At 37.5% G+C, this 21,575-nt stretch overlaps 1 protein-coding gene across 6 annotated transcripts in view; it reads left to right on the top strand.

Annotated features, from left to right (window-relative positions):
- TRPC6 (transient receptor potential cation channel subfamily C member 6) overlaps positions 1–21,575 on the top strand; it is a 116,157-nt gene that overhangs the window by 38,107 nt on the left and 56,475 nt on the right. Inside the window, exon 2 of one of the 6 annotated variants that reach the window (XM_067750801.1) lies at positions 17,449–17,506. The exons of the other annotated variants lie outside the window; for them this stretch is intronic. The gene's annotated coding sequence lies outside the window, so the exon portion shown is untranslated. The remainder of the gene's footprint in view (positions 1–17,448; positions 17,507–21,575) is intronic. 6 annotated transcript variants of the gene reach the window in all.

The raw sequence follows: 21,575 nt of genomic DNA, 5'->3' as shown, positions 1-21,575 counted from the left end.
TTCCAATATTTTAGATCATCTTTACTATCATTACTCTGAATTCTTGTTTTTCAGGTAGATTGCCTATTTCCAATTCATTTGTTTGGTCTGGTGGGTTTTTACCTTGCTCCTTCATCTGCTGAATATTTCTCTGTCTTCTCATTTTACTTAACTTACTGTGTTTAAGGTCTCCTTTCCTCAGGCTGTAGGTTCATAGTTCCCATTGTTTTTGGTGTCTGCCCTAAGTGAGTAAGGTTGGTTCAGTGGGTTGTGTAGGCTTCCTAGTGGAGGATACTGGTGCCTGTGTTCTGGTGGGTGGGGCTGGATCTTGTCTTTCTGGTGGGCAGGGTTGTGTCTGGTAGTGTGTTTTGGGGTGTCTGTGAACTTATTATGATTTTAGGCAGCCTCTCTGCTAATGGGTGGGGTTGTGTTCCTGTCTCGCTACTTGTTTGGCTTGGGGCGTCCAACACTGGAGCTTGCTGGTTGTTGGGTGGAGTTGGGTCTCAGTGTTGACATGGAGATCTCTGGGAGAGCTTCGCCAATTGATATTATGTGGGGTCAGGAAGTCTCTGGTGGTCCAATGTCCTGAACTCATCTCTCCCACCTCAGAGGCTCAGGCCTGACACCAGGCTGGAATACCAAGACCCTGTCAGCCACACGACTCATAAGTAAAGGGAGAAAAAAAGAAAGAAAAAAATAATAAATTAAAAAAAATTTTTAATTACTAAAAAAAATAATAATAATAACAAAAAGAGACCAACCAAACCAATAAACAAATCCACCAATGATAACAAGCGCTAAACACTAAACTAAGATAAAAATCCAAAACAAATCAGTTCCAGACAACTGTAGACAACTGTAGACAATTGTAGACCCCAAGTGTGCAATTGCTCCCAAAGTCCACTGCCTCAGTTTTGGGATGCTTTGTTGTCTGTTCAGGTATTCCACAGATGCAGCGTACATTAAGTTGATTGTGGGGATTTAATCTGCTGTTCCTGAGGCTGCATGGAGAAATTTCCCTTTCTCTTCTTTATTCTCACAGCTTCTGGAGTTCAGCTTTGGTTTTTGTCTCACCTCTGCATGTAGGTCACCCTCAGCCATCTGTTCCCATCCAGACAGGCTGGGGTTAAAGCAGCGGCTGATTAGCAGGCTCTGGCTCATTAAGGCTGGGGGCGGGGAAGGAGGGGTACAGTAGTTATAATTGGAATGCAGGGTGAGCCTGTGGTGGCAGAGGCCAGCGAGATGTTGCAACAGTCTGAGGCACGCTGTGTGTTCTCCCGGGGAAGTTGTCCCTGGATCACGGGACCCTGGCAGTGGCGTGCCTCACAGGCTCCTGGAGGGGAGTGTGGATAGTGACCTGTGCTTTCACACAGGATTCTTGGTGGCTGCAGCATCAGCGTTAGCGTTTCATGCCCATCTCTGGGGTCCAAGCTGATAGCCGTGGCTTGTGTCCATCTCTGAAGCTTGTTTAGGCAGTATTCTGCCTTCTGTGGGCAGATGGGGAAGGAGTCCCCTCTCTTCACGGACCCCAAAATAATGGTCTCTTGCCTCTTAGGCAGGTCCAGACTTTTTCCTGGACTCCTTCCTGGCTAACTGTGGTGCACTAACACCCCTTCAGGCTGTGTTCTTGCAGCCAACCCCAGTCCTCTCCCTGGGATCTGACCTCCGAAGCTGGAGCCTCAGCTCCCAGCCCTCACCTGCCCCTGTGGGTGAGCAGACAAGCCTCTTGGGCTGGTGAGTGCTGGTTGGCACTGATCCTCTGTGCAGGAATTTCTCTGCTTTGCCCTCTGCACCCCTGTTGCTGTGCTCTCCTCCATGGCTCCAAACCTTCCCTCCCCTGCCCAACCCCCATCTCTGCCAGTGAAGGGGCTTCCTAGTGTGTGGAAACTTTTCCTCCTTCACAGCCTCCTCCCAGAGGTGCAGGTCCCATCCCTATTCTTTTGTCTCTGTTTTTCTTTTTTTTGTTTTGCCCTACCCAGGTATGTGGGTATTTTCTTGCCTTTTGGGAAGTCTGAGGTCTCCTGCCAGCGTTTAGTGGATGTTCTGTAGGAGTTGTTCCACATGTAGATGTATTTTTGATGTATTTGTGGGGAGGAAGGTGATCTCTACGTCTTACTCCTCCACCATCTGGAACGTCCCCCCGAAATACTATACTGTTTTGATTGCTATAGCTTTGTAATACAGTTTGAAATCAGGAAGTGTGATGTCTACAGATTTGCTCTTCTTGCTCAAGATTGCTTTGGCAACTTGGGGCCTTTTTGGATTCCACACAAATTTTAGGATTTTTTTTTATATTTCTGTGAAAAATGCTACTGGAATTTTGATAGAGATTGCACTGAATCTGTGGATTGCTTTGGTTGTATAGAGATTTTAATAATATTAATTCTCTTAATTTATGAACATGGAATGCCTTTCTATTTATTTGTGTCATCTTCAATTTCTTTTATCAACATTTCATAGTTTTCAGTGTATAGCTCTTTCACTTCCTTGGTTAAATTTATTCCTAAGTATTTTTTTATTTTTTTATGCTATTGCAAATGGACTTGATTTTTTAAATTTCTTCTTCAGATAGTTCGTTGTTACTGTATAGAAATGTAACTTATTTTTCTATATTGATTTTGTATCCTGCAACTTAACTGAATTCACTTATTAGTCCTAACAGTTTTTTAGTGGAGTATTTAGGGTTTTCTATATATAAGATTATGTTTAGATTGACTAAGGAAAAAAGGGAAGACTCAAGCAAATAAAATCAGAAATAAAAGAGAAGACATTACAACTGATACCACAGAAATACAATGGATCATAAGATACTACTATGAATGATTATATGCCAACAAATTAGATAACTCAGAAGAAATGGATCAATTCCCAGAAACATATAACCTACCTAGTCTGAATCATGCAGAAATGGAAAATCTGAATATGCCAATAACAAGTAAGGAGATTGATCTAGTAATCAAAAATTCCCCAACAAAGAAAAGTCCAGGAGTAAATGGCTTCACTGATGAGTTCCACTGAATATTTAAAGAGTTGATAGCAACCCTTCTTGAACTCTTCAAAAAAATTGAAGGTGAAGGAACATTTCCAAGCTCACATTTTGAGGCTAAATTACCCTGATACCAAAGGCAGACAAAGCCACTGTAAGGAAAGAAAATTTGCAGGCCACTATCTTGATGAATGTTAATGCAAAAATACTCAACAAAATATTAGCAAACTGAATCAACAGCATAGCACATTAAAAAGATTATACACCATGATCAAGTGGGATTTATCCCTGAGATGCACTGATGGTTGAACATATGCAAATCAATAAATGTGATACACCACATTAACAAAATGAAGGGTAAAAATTATCAGATCATCTCAATAGAAGCGGAAAAAACATTTGACAAAATTCAACACCCATAATAAAAATTCTCAAAAAGTTAGGTATAGAAAGAATGTACCTCAACATAATAAAAACCATATATAACAAGCCCATGGTAACATCATACTCAACGGTGCAAAGCTGAAAGCTTTTCCTTTAAGATCAGGAAAAAGACAAGACTCTTGCCACTTCTATTCAGAATAGTTCTGGAAGTCCTAGCCAAAGCAATCAGGCAAGAAAAAGAAATTAAAAAGCATCCAAATTGGAAAGGAAGAAGTAAAATGGCCTCACAGAATTTAATGTAATTTCAATAAATAATTCCTTTATTTTATTATTCCTTTGATTTTGTAATATATCCTTCTTTTTTCATCAAACTGTTGAATACCCTGAGTGTATTTCTAGGCTTCACATTCTGTTCATTTTACACAGAGATTAATTTTGCATGTTACTCACTCTCTAGTCACTTTAGGAGATTAAAGCAGACGTATGTAGTATTCAGTTCCTCCTGGTAGTAGGCCTTACTCTTTATCTGAACATCACACCATCTTTTTTAAAGAAAACTAGTTTTCCTTTAATAAAAAAGTGATATTTGAGTAGGAAATAAATTAGAAAATATAGAAAGGTAATAAGGAAAACTTTAAATCTCACTGCATAAGCCCTACCCTCAGTACTACTCCCCAGAGTTACCCACTGATATTTCCTTGCATGTCCTTTCAGAAAATGTCTATACATATGCAGCCCTGTGTAAATATATTCTTTTTACAAAGCAAAATCAGATTATTTCTTCATACTTTTCTACACTATGATTTTTTTTTACTCAACAGTATATGCATTTTGTAGAATCTTGCATTTTATTTTTTTTAAGGTATGGATTTTTTAATAATAGTAACTTTTTAAAAAATTTATTTATTTGGTTGCACTGGGTCTCAGTTGCAGCAGACAGGCTCCTTAGTTGTGTCTCACGGGCTCCTTAGTTGTGGCTCACTGGCTCCTTAGTTACAACATGTGGGCCCCTTAGTAGCAGCAGGCAGGCTCCTTAGTTGTGGCATGCATGTGGGATCTAGTTCCCTGACCAGGGATCGAACTTGGGCCCCCTGTACTGGAAGCGTGGCGTCTTATCCACTGCACCATCAGGGAAGTCCCGAATCTTGCATTTTAGTAACTACATATAGATTTATTCCATTCTTTCTAGTAGCTGCACTGTATTCCATTGTATAGAAATAATTTCTAAAAAGTTTTTAATAGTTCTTTTATCTCAGTCTTCTTTTTATAAATAAGCATGATTGTTTATGAATGCAGCAATGGGAGGGTATGGAGTTTGCTGTCACATAAGATTGAAGTCTAATTTTGGTTAAATGGCTTGTTTTCTCCTTGGACAAAGTACTTAACCTTTTTAAATCTCACTTTCCTCATCTGTGACATTAGTATAATATGTATATTTTTAGGCTGTTGGGAAGATTAAATGAGGTAGTAAATGTTTAATGCCTAGTATATAGTACATGAAGAGAAGAAAGGAGAAAACTCTATTTAGAAAGCCTACTTTGTTGAAGTTCACTTGGTTTCTGGTTGGTTTTATAGAAATCCTATTTTAGCCCCATTACTGAAACAATAGATTCAAAGTATATGGCGAGACTTCTGTGCTCTGAACAGCCTTAAGGAATCTTCAAGTCATAATTGGCATTTCCTAGAGACAGTTTACATGTGATAAGTATGTGTGAATATATTTGAATGTTGTATATTTATTGCCATAACAGTTCTGATGTTGAAATTGGTTGGTAGTCTCATTTTAGTGCCCCTTAGTTTGCTTTATAGTCATGAATATCACAAATTAATAAATAGGAGGAGAGAGGCAGCAGGCTAGGAGAATATTGCGCCTATTGAGACCAAAGAAAATATAACTGTGTAAAATATACCTGTTCCATTCTCCATGTCCCTGTGTTAGTCTTTGTCTGGCCTTTGTGCTGTCTCTTAGGACACAAGTCTGAAACACTCACAGGAAGATTACCACCTGGATGTCTTTTAGGAAAGCCTGTCTTCTATACAAGGTTTCTGGTAACTCACTGCTTTCTAAATTACAGACAGGAGAGACATTCTTAAGACTAAGCTATAACAGTAATTGATAGCCGCCTGGGGGTATGCTTGGCATAACCTGCAGGGATCATAAATTCTCCTTAGTTTGAACCAAGGAGGCTTTGGGGATTTCTAAATCAGGTACTAGAACTCTGAAAAATTTTCCTGGCAGCAGAGTTTTTTTCTCTGCCATTCATCCTGTGCACACTTTGGAGAACTTGAGCTGCTCTGTTATCTCCCATATCAAAAAACGAAAATTTTACTCTGGTAGTTTATGAGCGCCTAGGAATCTTAGGCCTTGCCTTGCTCCTAGTATAAATATACTTTGGGGATATTGAGAACCCTGGGTATAAAAGGCCTTTGTCTCTTTCTGTGGTGTCCCTTTACCTGGGACCACAGCCTTGAGACTCTATCTTATTTTTCTTCTCTTATTTATTCATTCAACCATTTATTTATTTATCAACACTTTCCCACTCACAATTGTAACCCAGTGTATAGATACAAGTTTCTTCCTTTTTTTTTTTTTTTTTTTTTTTTTGCGGTACGCAGGCCTCTTACTGTTGTGGCCTCTCCCGTTGTGGAACACAGGCTCCGGACGCGCAGGCTCAGTGGCCATGGCTCACGGGCCCAGCCGCTCCGCGGCATGTGGGATCTTCCCGGACCGGGGCACGAACCCGTGTCCCCTGCATCGGCAGGCGGACTCTCAACCACTGCACCACCAGGGAAGCCCCAAGTTTCTTCCTTTTAAGACTACATTTTAATGGGGAAACCTGACAAATACATAAGTTAAGCAAATAAAGTAATTTTAAAGAGTGGTAAATATTACTTTAGGAAAATAAAGTTGTGCAGTGGGACATAATATGATAGGCTGTAGAGCTTCCTTAGCTAGGCTGTGCAAGGAAGTAATGTCTGAGGAGCAGAGAGCTACATGTAAATCTGGGGGGAAGTTCATTCCATGTAGACTAGAGAGACCCCGAAACAGGAATGGGCCTGGCATATTCCAGGAACAGCAATGGCAACAAAGCCAGTGTCCCTGGAGCAGAATAGAAAATAGGGAGAAGAGTGAGCCATATATAATCAGACTGCTAGTTACCTATTTGATTTTTTTCCTAATCTGCCTTGGGAAAGAGTTTAACACTATTTGATTGCATTGGGAAACTATTGGAGTTTGTTTGTTTGTCTTTTACCAAAACAAGTATACTGTCTGATTTTATATTTTGAGAAAATATTTGGACCTCTGTGTAAGAGGCAAGAATGGATGCAAAAGAGCAGTTATGGAGTTATTGTGGAATATCAGGGAAGTGGCGATGGAGGCTTAGACCAGGATTTTAGGCGTAGAAACATTGATATGTATTAGGTTCCAAATATATTTTGGAGGCAGAACCACTGAATACTTTATTGATATATAGGTATTAGATGTAGGGGAAAGACAGAGATTAAGGACTACTCTAAGTTTTCTGGCCTAAGGTCGATGGTGGGACCATTTGCTGAGTTAAGGAAAATTGGGAAACAGGAAAAAATGGGATATAAGAGTACCATTTTGGTCATATTAAATTTTAAATGAGTATTAGGCATCATGAAGTGGGATCAATGGCCTCAGGGATGAGGCTAGATCTGGGTATATTGATTTGACGTTTAAAGCCAGATACTGGTTGAGCTCTTCTAAGAAGTGAGTGGAAATACAGGAGAGAAAGGGAACCAGAAAAAGGACCCTGGATATTATAACATTTAGAGGTCAGGCAGAGGAGGAGGGGCTGAAAAGGAGAAGCTAGTATGATAGGAGAAGAACATGGGAATTTGGTATCTCAGGAACCTAGAGAAAATAAATCTTTTAAGAAGGTGAAATACTTGCTTGTGTCTTTGATGCCGGAACAACAAGCAGGATGAGTATAGATGAATTGACTTTGAATTTTCACAGTAGAAGTCAATAACCACCTTGGTGAAAAGTGTTCAATTCAGTAGTTAAATACAAAATCCTGATTAGAATAAGTTGAGGAGAGTATAAGGTCGAGAGGATGGAGATAATAGGTCTATTCAAAACTTTTGAAAACTTTTGCTACCTGGGGGTAACTTTTTTAAACCAAACATCCAGTGCCCTCTTCTTGCCTCTTCTTTCCCACATTAACCTGTTGAAAATACAGTAAATGCCTCCTGTTCTGACCCTAATCGGACTAGTAGTTAACAGCTTAATTGGAAGAGTGGATTGAATAAGAGAATTATGAAAAATGCATAAAGTTAAAACACATCAGGATTGACTCACCAGTATTTTGATGCTGTGCTCTTATATTGCTAGTCATATTTCCTTCCCCAGTTTAAGTACAATGATGTATAAAATACTACACAACCTTGTACCTATACAATATGTTTTGAAATTGTGACCTTTTTCATCCCTTCAGCCTTTGTGTGTACCGTGAAATAGTGTAACTCATTAGAAACGTGACCTAATTAAAAAATGTACATTTCCTATACTTTGGGAGATAAGCCTATCTAATAAAATCATCTTTTGATATCAGAACATTCTAGAAAGAATTTTTATATACAAACAAAAGACAATTTAGGAATAACACATCTGGAAAAATCCATTCAGTAAAAAATAACTGTGGTTATTGATGTTGACTTTAAGAGGAGAAAGGGAAACTAAGATATATAATATTTTTTTGAAAGTTAAAAAGTATATATCATATATAAACTTCTAAGGACAGAAAATATACCATAGTTAACTTATGTTCAGTGTTTAATACAATTTCACATGGAAGTTAGCACTCAAAACTTTTATGGGGATGATAGTGGTCCTCTCTCCATTGGAGGAAACAATTCCATTATTTAGAGATGTCTGCATTATCCCCATGAGTAGTCATTGTTCAAAGGAAAGCTGCAGAATGGGAGGAAGAGAGATTCATATTTACGCTTTTTCATTAATATTGATATATATTAAACACTCTCCACGTCCCAGAAATTGTATGAGGGCCTGGGGAAAAAATGGTTCTTGTCCTCTTGGAACTTACATTCTACTGTGTGATGAAAATACATTGTGATAAGCACCCTACAATGCAGGTAGTGAGCACAAAGGGCTATGGAGCACAGAAGAGAAGTAGCTGCTCCTATCCTAGGGGATCAGGAAAGGCTTTCCTGATGTGTTCCTTAGTCCCCATTCCTGCTACCTTACTTTAGGTCACCATTGTCTTACACCCAACTTTTAGCCATAGTCTCCTAACTGGTCATCCTGCCTCCTGTCCCTTGCTTCTGTCCACTCTAAATCTAATTTAGAAGCTTTCAGTGTCTCCACATCACCCTTGGGATTAAGTCCAAACACAGCATTATGTCTCAAAAAGTCTTTCTTGGTTGGGATGCCATTTTCCTTCCATCCTAATCTCTAGCTATCCTGTTACACCTGACCCTCAAGTGTAACTAAACTACCTTGAGTTCCAAGGTCATGTTATGTTCATGCTCATCATCTGCCCCTTGTGCATGTACTTCCTCTTTCTAGAACATTCTCTTCTCCCTTACTGCACCTGTACCTGGCTAATTCATTCTCGTTGTTTAGGTTTCAGCTCAGATGTATTCATCCAAACCAGAAATATTAGTGTCATCCTTCTCTCTTCCCTTTATCTTGTCCTTTCCATTTAATCAATCATCAAATCCTAAAAATTCTAAGACTAAGCATCTTTGCTGTGGATTATTTAAATTTTTTTCCTACTTATTAAAAAACCCCTGCAATGTTGGTATTCTTACTCCCCTGGTGAAACTGAAGCTAAAAGGGATTAAGTTACCAATTCAGGATCACACATTTAATAGGTCACAAACCTGGGATGCAAGTCAAATTCCATCTGACTCCAAAGCCGAAATGCTCTACCACATTGCCTTTCCACTACTTTTCCAGACTAATGACCATTATGTCTTTGTTCCAAAAATGTTATTACTTTGAGATGTTTAATTTCATTTTGTTTAATTGTTTCTTTCATGGTTATATAAAGTGAGTGGCTAACAAAATTGGGCACTAGACTTTTCCTTTATATTTCTAAGGGATAGAAAGTGAGCAATAATTGGAAAGTGAATGAAGCCGGTGTGTTCATTTTAAATCAAAGAAAAAGAAATTATTTAAAAAGTATTTCAGGCTGATGTCACTTCATATGTGGAATCTAACAAAGTTGAATACACAGAGGCATAGAGTAACATGGAGGTTACCAGGGACAGGGAGCGGGGAGAAATGGGGAGATGTTGGTCAAAAGGTACAAAGTTGCAGTTATGTAAGATGAACAGGCTAGACATCTCATATACAACATGATAATTATAGTTAATAATTCTGTATTGAATATGGAAAATTTGCTAAGAGAGTAATTTCAGGTCCCTTACCCTCACAAAAAAGGTAACTATGTGAATAAATGGATATGTTAATTAGCTTGACTGTAGTAATGATTTTGCTATGTATACATATATCAAATCATCATATTGTAAACCTTCAGTATAATCAATTTTTATTAAAAAAATAAATAAATAATAATCAGGCAAAAATGTGATTATAGTTATGAATCTGCTATTAACAAATAAAAAATTTAAAAAATATTGCAAGTAAACTATAGGAAATTCTACCACCCACCCATAGATAACCATTGTTATCAAATTTTGCTGTATTTTATAAAGGTCATATTTATAACACTATACTCACATATCATACTTCTTGCTACTCACTGTTTTGGGAAATGGGGAATATTGAAATGAAAGACCCAGTCTTGAAATCAAAGCTCTTACAATATGGTAGAATTACTTTTTGACTTAAATATATTCAGATCTAAAGGATAAAAAAAGGTCTGGCAGACACTGAAGTTCCCATCTCTTGGTAAATTCACCTGAGTCCCTTGACGAGCCCACAGTCCCAAATTTGTAAAAGTAAGACTACAGTAAAGATAAAAAGTAATACAAATGAGAGTCTACTTTTAGATTGGAGAAGTGCTAATGAACCAATTGGAGGCAGGCAGCTGGCTATCACTGAGTAATCTCACGTTGACTTTGGCAAGGACAGAGCCTGTCTAGCTTAGAGAGATAGCTTCCAAATTAGCCATTATAATTTTAGAACCACAAAGGAATACAGGGGCACAGAAGTGAGAGAGGAAAGAATGTTTTCCTCAAATTTTGACATGGGAGGGGCAGAAAATTTCATGTGGAATCACTGTATCCACTTTTAATCTTTTAATAATCAGAAAAATTTTAAACAACTTTTTTTTCTATTTATATATACATGACAAATAATCATTGCAAGCAGAGCAGAGTATTAAAGTAGTGATTAGATACATTTTTATGTCAAATGAATAGGTATGGTCTTTTTCAATTTGTTCTGTTTCAATTTCAGCCAGAGATAAGTATTTGTGAAGTGAACAACTGTCTAACCTAAGGGGAAATATGGAACGTTTGATTTTCTACTCTCTACTGAAGATTGAAATTGGTTTTATCACAGAGTTAGTCTCCAAAGATTAGTGGAATCTATGTTTATTTCTGGTACTGTTGATTTAAAATATTTCAGAATAAAGACAAAAGAACAGAAAATTCCAGGTAATGGAAGACAAGGGCCACTGCCTAGCTTCTAGTCTTCTAATATATCTTACAAACAGTAAGGAACAAGAAAGGGTAAATAAAATTTCACAGAAACCATGCCCATGGTATAACTTGAAAACAGAGAATGATCAAACTTCAAAATAACAGTAATAAGAAAAAGGAAAAAAACCTACTAAATCCTAGTGCGAGATCTCATCTTCCTGACTCTCCTCCTCTACCCTGGCTTGCTTTGGTGCAAGCAAGGACAGACCAAGAAAAACTACAGGGAAGAGAGAAGAAGAAGGCTAGTGAATACTCTCTCATTGATCTATAACTACTGTCAGAAATACTAAGCTGACCCTAAGTCTGAAAAATACTAAAAAAGTACCCTGGTAGATCAGAGCCTGAACTATAGGTAAAGGACTATAGGGAATGTATGGTTTCAAAGAGCATTCTTCAAAATGTGTACCATCTGCGGGAAAGGTAAAAATGATGTGAAAAGCCCCCTTTGGTTATTAGGTAGTGAAAGATAAAAGAAGTGAAAAAGAAGCTTCACTTCAAATTTCTGGTTATCTATTGTCTGTCCTGGAAGACAATAGATAACCAGAAATTTGGAGGATATACAATCTCATCTCCCACCACCAAAATAGCAACAATCCACTAACCTATCTGAGCTTTGAAATACTGACAGAGAGGGTGCAATTGAACTAGGAATCTTGTACAACAAAAAAAAGGAACAGAAAATAGTTCCAGTTGTCCTGCATCCTTACCAAAACATGGTATGATCATTCTCTTTAATTTTAGCCATCCTAATACGTATGCAATTGTATCTTATAAAGGTTATCCTTTGCATTCCTTTAATGGCTAATAATATTGAGCATTTTTTCCTATGCTTATTTGTCATTGATATTTATTTTTTGATGATTTCAAATCTGTCAAATCTTTGCTTATTTTTAAGTGGGTTCTTTGTTTTATTGGATTCTTTCTTGCCTTTTTAATTGAATTTTTATTATTGAATTTTGAAAGTTCTTTATATATTCTGGATGCAAGTCCTTTATTAGGTAGGTAATTTGCAAGCATTTTCTCCCAGTCAGTGGCTTTCCTTTTAATTCTCTTAACATTGTCTTTCAAAAAGTGAAAGTTCTTCATCTTGATGAAGACTAGTTTACCATTTTTTTAAAATTCATGTATCATTATTTTGGTATCATATCTAAAATCCTTTGCTATTCCAGGTTGTCAAATTTATAGGCATAAGGTAGTTCATAATAGTCTCCTATTATCTTTTTAAATCTGTAGAATCTGTAATGAAGTCATGTTTTTCATTCTTGACATTGATAATTTGTGTTTTCTATCTTTTTTGTTTCTAATCTGCTAGAGCTTTATAGATTGCATTGATTTCCTAAAAAAAAAAAAACCCTCTATATAATGCTGTCACTGAAGCTACACCAAACAATTTCTTATAGGCAGTCAATCCAGGTTATATCTACTCATGCTTTCATCCATTCAGCAGACATCTACTGAGAATTTACTAGGTGCATTGAGAATACATTAGGAAAAAGACCCTATACCTTTATAGAATCTACATTCTTGTGAGAGAGGCAGACAGTAAACAAGATAAATAATTAAAACACATAGATGTTGTGATATGTGGTAAGATGAAAAAAAAAGCAGGGAATGTTAGAGATTAGGATTTTACCTTTAAATAGTAGCCAGGTAAGGCCTCAATGAGAAGGTGAAGACCTGAAGAAACTGGGGGTGTGTACTCAGATACCAGGGGCAGAGTTTCCAGGCAGAGGGTAGAAGAAGTGCAAAAGCGCCAGCACACTTGGTACATAAAGGAAGAGCAAGGAGGTCAGTGTGGCTGGAGAAAAAGGATTGAGTGGGGTTGGGTTCCAATACAGGGTGGATACAGAGAACGAATACAAAGTCAGATTGTGCTGGGCCTTCCTTATAGGTCATGGTAAGGACTCTGCTTTTGTTTTGAGACCGGGAGCCTTTGTAGGGTTTTGAGATGAGAGGTGATATAATCTAACTAACATTTTTAAAGTATTACTTTGCTATGTGGTAAGAATAGTCTTTCTTGGTTGGTGGTCACTGCAAAGAGGCACGGAAGCAGGATGGAAACTATAGTAATAATCTAGACGAAAAGGCCTGGGCTAGGATGGGAGCATAACACCGGGATTTTTTTTTCTTGAGTAACTAGAAGATTGGAGTGCCATTAACTGAGATGGGGAACAAGATAAGAGAAGCAGTTTGGGAGAAAACATCATATTGTTGAATGTTTTCCCTCAGTTTTCACCTGATTTCAGGTTATTCTGCTTAGTCTGTATCCTCAAAGCTGTTGAAAATGAAGATAAATATTCGACTTATTTAAAATAAAGAGAATCAAATTAGTATTAACTGTAATGGTCCTTAGAGATTGCTTTAAAAGCAAGAAAATAGAAGACCAGAGAGGAAAACTGATGCTTTTCTCTGAGTTGAATTGGTGGTAAACATTGGAGTGACCCAGTTGGCTCAGTGCCACAGTAACATCAATGAGTGAATTTACTCATGGATTTTATTACTACTCTGGGCTTCAGCGAAGAAATGAAGATTATAGACTCAGCCAACTCTTTGGCCTTTCCTGCTTTGACCTGGCCACAATCTATATGGGAATAAATTTAGCACCAGCTATGGAAATATCTGAGGAACAATAGTTGTTTGTTAAATTTGATCTTTATCATAAGAAAGTTCCTCTAAACAGGACCAGAAACTAATTTCCTTTAAATAACTAATTTATTTTAAGGTAATAGCATCTTGGAGTGAAAATGAGTCAACAGTTCAGGGTTATAAGAAGCTATTTAACATTGGGCAAGTTACTTTGGGCCTCAATTTTCTCATATAGAAGGTAACTATATAATTTTTTAAAATAATTTATATATATTCCCTCTTATAGAAAAATTTAAGGCAGATACGTGAAAAGTAAGAAAGTTGAAAGAGACAATTTCTAAGTGCTGTTCTGATACTTTCAGTCTGTGATCCTACTATTATTGCCTTGGTAGGTGAAGTGAAAGTGATGCAGAAATGTATCCCATACATTCAGACATTTAAGTAACTTACATTCACTAAGTGACTGATGGCAATAATAATCACAGAATAGGATGCTTAGAGAGACTGTGACCCTTGGGCAGGATTCTCAATTATAAACGTTCTAGCAGAGCAATATAATGCAGTTAATAAAAAATGGTTTGAGTTATAACTATAGAAACTGAAGCTCATTATTACCATAAAAGAAGAATTGTAAGTTAAGAATAACTTCTCTGTAGAATCGTAGACCCTTATTTTTTGTTCACGTGATACCAAAGCCTCCAGAAGTTAGTCAGCTAGGTTTGCTTTGTGTTGTATCAAAGCAATTACTTTACTGGTTTCACTGAGTTTGTTTTTTCCTTTTCCCCTTACTTTAGAGAAGTCATATAACTTTTATAGCTCAAGTTGTCTTGAAAGTCCCATTTTAACTAGAAGCTCATTGACCATGCCTCTAAAAGTTGAATATAGCTGAAAATGGAGATAGACACATTCCATCCTTGGCTCAGCATAACTAGTAGCTTTACATCTAGTACGGCTAGTTTCGCTACGTAACTTCCAGTGTAATTCAGTGTTTTGTTCTTGTGAAATTGGTTTTTAAAGATACAGACAAAAGAAGAGATGAAGTGAAGACTTGGCTGATAACCTACATCTAGAGGACTTATGGAATAAGTAGGAAAAGGGCGAGCCCCTCTCCTCTCTGAGGTGATTTGCCTTGACCTACTCCTACAGAATAACTGTAGTATTGTCACGAGCAGCAGAAAGCTGGCCAGATGCCTTGCCAGATGTCTGGCCAGATGCTGCAGCTCTGGTGAGCCCCGTGTTTCCTAGGACTCCAGGCGATCCACCACTGCCTAACCTACAGGGGCCCTTGTCAACTGTCAGGGAAGCTGGAGCCAGACAGTGAACCACAGACTCTGCTCTTCTTGTCATATCATAGGAGCCTTCCCCCAATAGTGTAACAGTGGCAATATTTCCTTTTCCTTATTCTTCCAGGTTTGTGCTAAGTACTTAATTTTTCCAAACTGATCTATATTATTTAGGGCATATAAAGATGGAAAAGCTATAGCAATAAAGTTGAGGACGTTTAACCCAAAAGCTAGGTGGTGGTGTAGTGGTCACTTGTTGGAGTTCAGGGGGAGATAGTACTAATTCAAAATGGGCACACAGAGGTTTCCAAAGTTATCAGTGATCTAATTCTTAGAGGACAGATGGGGGGCAGGGTTGGTAAATGGTGTTAATTTTATTATTAAACTTAAATCGTAGCTCTTTTCAGCATGTATGTTTCACAGTAATAAAAATAAGATTTAAAAAATGAGATACAATATCTGCAAAGCTAAGTTCACAATCTTGCTTTACTATTTGTTACTAGTATGAACTCAAGGAGTGTTCTATAGATCATAACTAGTTCTAGGTACTGTAGAGAATTCATAAACATTTTCTTAATGTCAGTCTTAGCTTTTTTTTTTCAGCTGTATTAAAAATATAACAACAACAGAAACAACACTTTTCCCTATGCATACCATTTCTGATCCCTACGGATCACCGAACATTTCTTCATGTGTAAAGTGGAAGTAACAAAGCCAACTTTACCAACTGCAGTGAAAATTAAATAAAATAACATCTATAAAGTGACTGACACATAATAAACCCCAGTAGTTGTCGGTTCTCATCCTCCCAGTTCTAGTCAAATTAATATAAAATATATGTTCATAAGTGTTTTTCCAATAATTGTATTTATATTATTTTGTTTTTTGTTGAGAGATAATTGACATAACATTGTATTAATTTTAGCTGTACAACTTAATGATTTTACATTCGTATGTATTGCAAAATAATCACCACAATAAGTTTAGTTAACATCCATCACCACATATAGTTACAGATATTTTTTTCTTGTGATGATATTTTTTTTGCGGTACGTGGGCCTCTCACTGTTGTGGCCTGTCCCGTTGAGGAGCACAGGCTCCGGATGCACAGGCTCAGTGGCCATGGCTCACGGGCCCAGCCACTCTGCGGCATGTGGGATCTTCCCGGACCGGGGCACTGAACCCGTGTCCCCTGCATGGGCAGGCAGACTCTCAACCACTGCGCCACCAGGGAAGCCCGATGATGACTCTCAAGATCCACTCCCTTAGCAACTTTCAATTATCTTATAACTGGTAGTTTGTACCTTTGGCGCCCTTCACCCATTTTGACCCCACTCCCTACCCGCTGCCTCTGGCAACCACCCATCTGTTCTCTGTGTCTATGAGTTCAGGTTTTTTGTTGTTTTGTTGTGCTTTGTTTAGATGCCACATATAAGTGAGATTGTACAGTGTTTTTTTTTTTTTCTCTGTCTGACTTATTTTACTTAGCATAATGCCCTTGGTGCCCACCCATGTTTTTGCAAATAGCAGGGTTTCCTTTTTTTTTTAACATCTGAATAATGTTTCATTGTATATATATACATCACATTTTATTTATCCATTCATCCATCTATGGATACTAAAGTTGTTCCCATGTCTTGGCTGTTGTAAATAATGTTGCAATGAACATGGGGGGACGCAGGTATCTTTTTGAAATAGTGATTTCATTTTCTTTGAATACATACCCAAATGGGATTACTGAATCATATGGTAGTTCTATTTTTAATTTTTTGAGGAACTTCCATACTGTTTTCCATAGCAGCTGCACCAATTTACATCCCTACCAACATTGCACATGTGTTTTAATTTTATTTATATAAATTTTATAAAATTTTATTTATAAAGCTAGAAAAATTATAGTAACTATATAGTGAACTTACAACTTTACTTGACACAATTGGCATGCTCAAAATCAAACTCTAGCAAGTTGCCATGTTTCATTCTCACTGAGGGTGGACAAGTATATTTGAATTTATTACAAGTAAAAATTATTTTAAAATACAGTAGAATAGTAATAAAAATTAAGACTATTTATTGAGCACTTATTATTATCAAGTAGTAAATGCTTTACATTATCTTTACCTCAATGAGAATAATAAGTACAAACTACATAAGATTGTTAAGCTTCCTTAAGACTTGCAGAGCACTTAGTATTATGCAAGGGCTATAACTGATATTTCCAAATAAAATACATACATTATTATAATCCTCCCACAAATCCTGTGAAATAGGGTCATTATTATCCTTATTTTGGAGGAAGCCAGGGAGTCAAAAAATGGGCACATCAGAACCTGAATCCATGTTGGGTTACTCAAGCATTTGTGCTTTAAACCACTGTGAATCTGAAGCATTTGATGAAAATTTACTAATTTGGTCACAGGATGAGGAAAAAAATGTGTAGCTTTACAAAGTCTGATGTTGCTGTACTAGGAATGGTATAAAGGACAAAGTTATATAGATTAGCTTTGAAAGTCATTGAGGCAACATTTACTATTTATGATGATTTCTAACACTTTGCCCTATATTTCAAAGGAACCAGCCTATTTAAAAGAGAGCATTGTGGATTATTGGAAGATCTTAGCTGTATCAAGTGAGTATATAAAAATTGGTTGATTTAGCCTTGTGACCATTCTAATATTCAGACATAAAATTATTTTATCCCACAGATTCATGAGCTAAAACCTGATGTGTTGTTAATTAGATTACATCCTTCTGGGTAGGAGAAATCCTAAATGAATACACTGTCATTTTGTAGGAAGTGAAGCAGATGTGGTTACACCTACAGAGTAGTCTGTCTACCTTCCCCTCAACTGCCTGAATAATGCAGGGACATTATGAAGAGTCACCCTTACTTGGTAAATAAAGGATACACTTTTCAAAATTTGACTCTCTGACAGCACAGGAAGCTTGTGTAGTATGGTTGTTATACATTTGATCATTGATGATAAATGATATTCTAATTGTATAGTAAAACATAAGTTCTTGATATGGAATAAAATGGGTTGGGAAACTCCTAAAAATGTGACAAAACAGAATGCTCTCCATTAATTTTTCTTTTCATCCTTTTTTCTTTCTATTACTTATTCATTCACTTGTAGATTCATAGACATTTTGTGCCTGGCTTGTGCTTGGCACTAGAAATTGAAGACGGATTTGGGTTTTAAGAGCACATGTAAGGGGGACTTCCCTGGCAGCCCAGTGGTTAAGACTTCACCTTCCAATGCAGGGGGTGAGGGTTCGATCCCTGGTTGGGGAACTAAGATCCCATATGCCTCACAGCCAAAAAACCAAAACGTAAAACAGAAGCAATATTGTACGAATTCAATAAAGACTTTAAAAATGGTCCACATCAAAAAAATCTTAAAAAAAAAAAAAGAGCTCATGTATATGAGAAGGGTAAGGGAAATACACAATCAAGGGATGAAGATAAAAGAATAGAACATAGTTTAAGAACAGTGTGAGCAAGAATGAAGTACAGAATATTTTAAAGATTAAACAAAAAAAAACTCAGGCAATGAAAATGGCTTGTTAGCCATGTTTACATACAGAGCAAGGAGAAAAACAAGGAACGGTCAATCTGTTATTTTAGGCACATGGTACAAATTTAAGAGATTGCATTGGGGAAAGGAAAGCCATTTAATGACTGCTTACCTTCCACCTTGTTTATTAAACAGAACATCTTCAAACTGGAAAGCTTTGAACAATTATAGTTAAGAAGGGTTTGAAGTCCATAAGAGATGAGGCGTCGAACTGCCTTAAGCTGAATGTCATGAGTCACCAATTTCATAGTAACCCTGCAAAGTAACTACTATTCCCCACCCCCCATCCACCCATTTAATAGCTAAGGAATCTGATGCTCAGAGAGATGATATAGCTAGTAAATGACAGAGTCCAGATTCCCAACAAAGTTCTTCTTTCTTCAAAGCAATGTTCTTCCCAGTATTTGGCATAGCTCCCCAGAGTTGCCTCAAGTCCAGATCCCTAAAGACTCAGTTCTCAGGAACCATAAATTTGTTCTTAATTTTCCTAAACTTGTGAACTTGAATTATGTAAGCTCCAAATGCCTCAGAACAAAACCCCTTGAGCTGGAGACCCAATAGTTGAGTTCTGAAGCTTAAATCTCCTAAAATGGAATCCTTAGCTGGTTGGGAGTTACCTAAATTTTCACCTTTCTGCCCTAAGGTATAAATGCTATGTGTTGAACTGAGGTCAACAATGGAACCCAGACCTCAGCTTCTAAACCCTGAGCCCTCAATTTTCAGTTAACCTGAGCCGGGAATAAGAAGTCCCTTGGGGGAGGGAACTCCTGTACATTCCCACCATAATGGACATCTTTCCATTTTCTCTAGACTACTGACTTATACAAACAAGTATGGTTCTCTTTGCCTGGAGTGTTTTTCTCCTCTTCCATCCCTTCTGCTAACTTTTCCTTCTTTCTTACAAGAAGGGAAATGTCTTCAGAAGGCTTTCCCTGACCAACAGGTTGAGTTGAAAACTCCTTGTTATTCATTTATATGGCACATCATACCTTTTCTTTAATAACATGCATCACCCTCTAATCTTCTGTTTACTTTTCTCTTTTTTCTGCCATGCCTTAAGTGTCTTTCCTTGCTGTGTCCCCCATGTGCCTAGCATAGTGCCTGGAAGTGCAAATATTTGAACTGATGAGTGAGTGATCTGTTAAGATCCTGATGGTGGATGTGAGGTGCGATAGTGGTATCTAAAATTGTGCTGAATCAGCAGCAAAGAAAGGCATTCCATAATTTTGTTTTCTAAATAAATTAAACTATGTGCTGCATCCTTTAGTCATCTTTCTCTATAGTTGTACTCTCTTATACATTCCAGGTGCATATAGACTTAAACCCACATTATGAGTGGTTGGATCTAGCCCTGGAGGTAGAGATTGAGAGCATGTTCCAGATCTATTATTGCAGTCTAGCACTGTTATCTCCAGCAGTCAGCAGCTTCAGCCTGTGCTGAACACACAATCTAAACAATTCTGAATGTTTCTATATCACATTACCCATTTTCTCATCCTCAGAATCAGAGTTGTTCCTCCTAAGCCTAAATTGGATGGATGATTCTTAGTTAAAGGCTCATTTTTTAAAATAATGGACTGCCTGAAATTGAATGTGGGTATCTTTCCTGACAGATAGATTATAGAGGGAAAATTAAGCTCAGAAAGGTGAGAACTGATGATGCATCAGTGACTCATAATAAAAGATTAAACACATCATTTTCTCTATGCATATGTTTTCATCAGTGATTTCTGAAGGATATAATCATGGCAAAGTCAAATTCACCTAGAGAGTATGTGTTGGGTGTTGTTGGCTTCGCTCTCATGGTCCACTCTCCACCCTTTGCACACTCTCCTCTGCCTGGCAGGTTGGCATCAATGCAGACTGTGTAGACGGTATCAGTGGGCTCCTTTGTCCCCAGCCCTTGGGTTGGGTACAGCCCATGGGAGAGCCCCTCCATCATATCAGAGGGCAGGAGAGTGAGGTCAGGGTATCAATTCCACTGGCTCTCTCCTGGTGGGTTGGCTGTTACCCTCAACCAAAGGTCAGAAATGCTGTCAAGTGGCCCTTGCCTTACAGTTACCCTGTTTAACTGCTTGTAACTTCTTCTTCCTTTTGCCCCTTCAGGCTGAAGCCTACACTGTCCTAGACCGGGTACTGTAGGGCACCATGCTGGATTTCACAAACTTCTGCCAACACATTCCTAGAGTCTCTTCATTAAAGTTGTCAGATTGCCTAATTTAGGTATTTTGTCTTTTTTCTGCCTGGAATCTGTCTTATACAGAAGTTATTGTTGAACAGGATAATATGCTTGTATAATACACAGGACTATGATAGCTGTTGATAATAGAAGCAAAAGGTTTAAAACCTGTTTCTTTGATGAGATAATTGGGGTATATCTTGCTTGTATTAGACATAAACTTTTTTATATTTCCAAGAGTACTCTGTCAAAATAGATCAAAATAAATGCATGTGCCCAGAGATCTACAAAAGAGCATTTCAAAGAAGGATGACATGACACATGAAATAAACCACAAGCTGAAGGCTGAAAAGAAACAATGACATTTCAGACTTAGTTGTTTTACAAAAAGTAAAGTTTCTATAACTGTTCCATTATTTACTCATGTTTTCATTTTCTCATATAGTTTGGTTTCTACTTTGTACAAGTGAGATGCCAACTGGTGATAAAAATAAACAAACAAAAATATATAACATGCACAAGACATTTTTCAGTCACACTTTTGCTGGTTCCCAACTGAAAGCGACAGACAGTTCAGGTTTCTATCATTTTGCTTCTCAAAGTAATAAGGCAGTGTTGTGATGTAGTGTGACTGATTAAATAGAACGTTAGTATTTGATGAAATGAGGGGAGTCCATGGGGAAAATCGAAGCTAACTGAATCGAAATAAAGAACTGTTACTTTGAAAAATATCTGGAGGTTAAAGGGATTTGGTAATGCATTGTGAAGATGGGTGTGAAGGTGGGTGGTTATGCTCTATGCGCAGTGTCAAGGATAGACAGAGCAATAGAGGTGAGAGAATATTAGTTTTACCTTTAAGGACAAGAAAATCTCCACTTCTGGATCAAAGACAAGTCACAAGGATGCCATTTAAAAAATATGCCTTTCAATTTTCTTCATTC

The sequence above is a fragment of the Pseudorca crassidens genome, chromosome 9 (assembly GCF_039906515.1).
Source record: "Pseudorca crassidens isolate mPseCra1 chromosome 9, mPseCra1.hap1, whole genome shotgun sequence".
Taxonomy (NCBI): domain Eukaryota; kingdom Metazoa; phylum Chordata; class Mammalia; order Artiodactyla; family Delphinidae; genus Pseudorca; species Pseudorca crassidens.
This window is presented reverse-complemented; position numbering and strand designations above follow the sequence as displayed.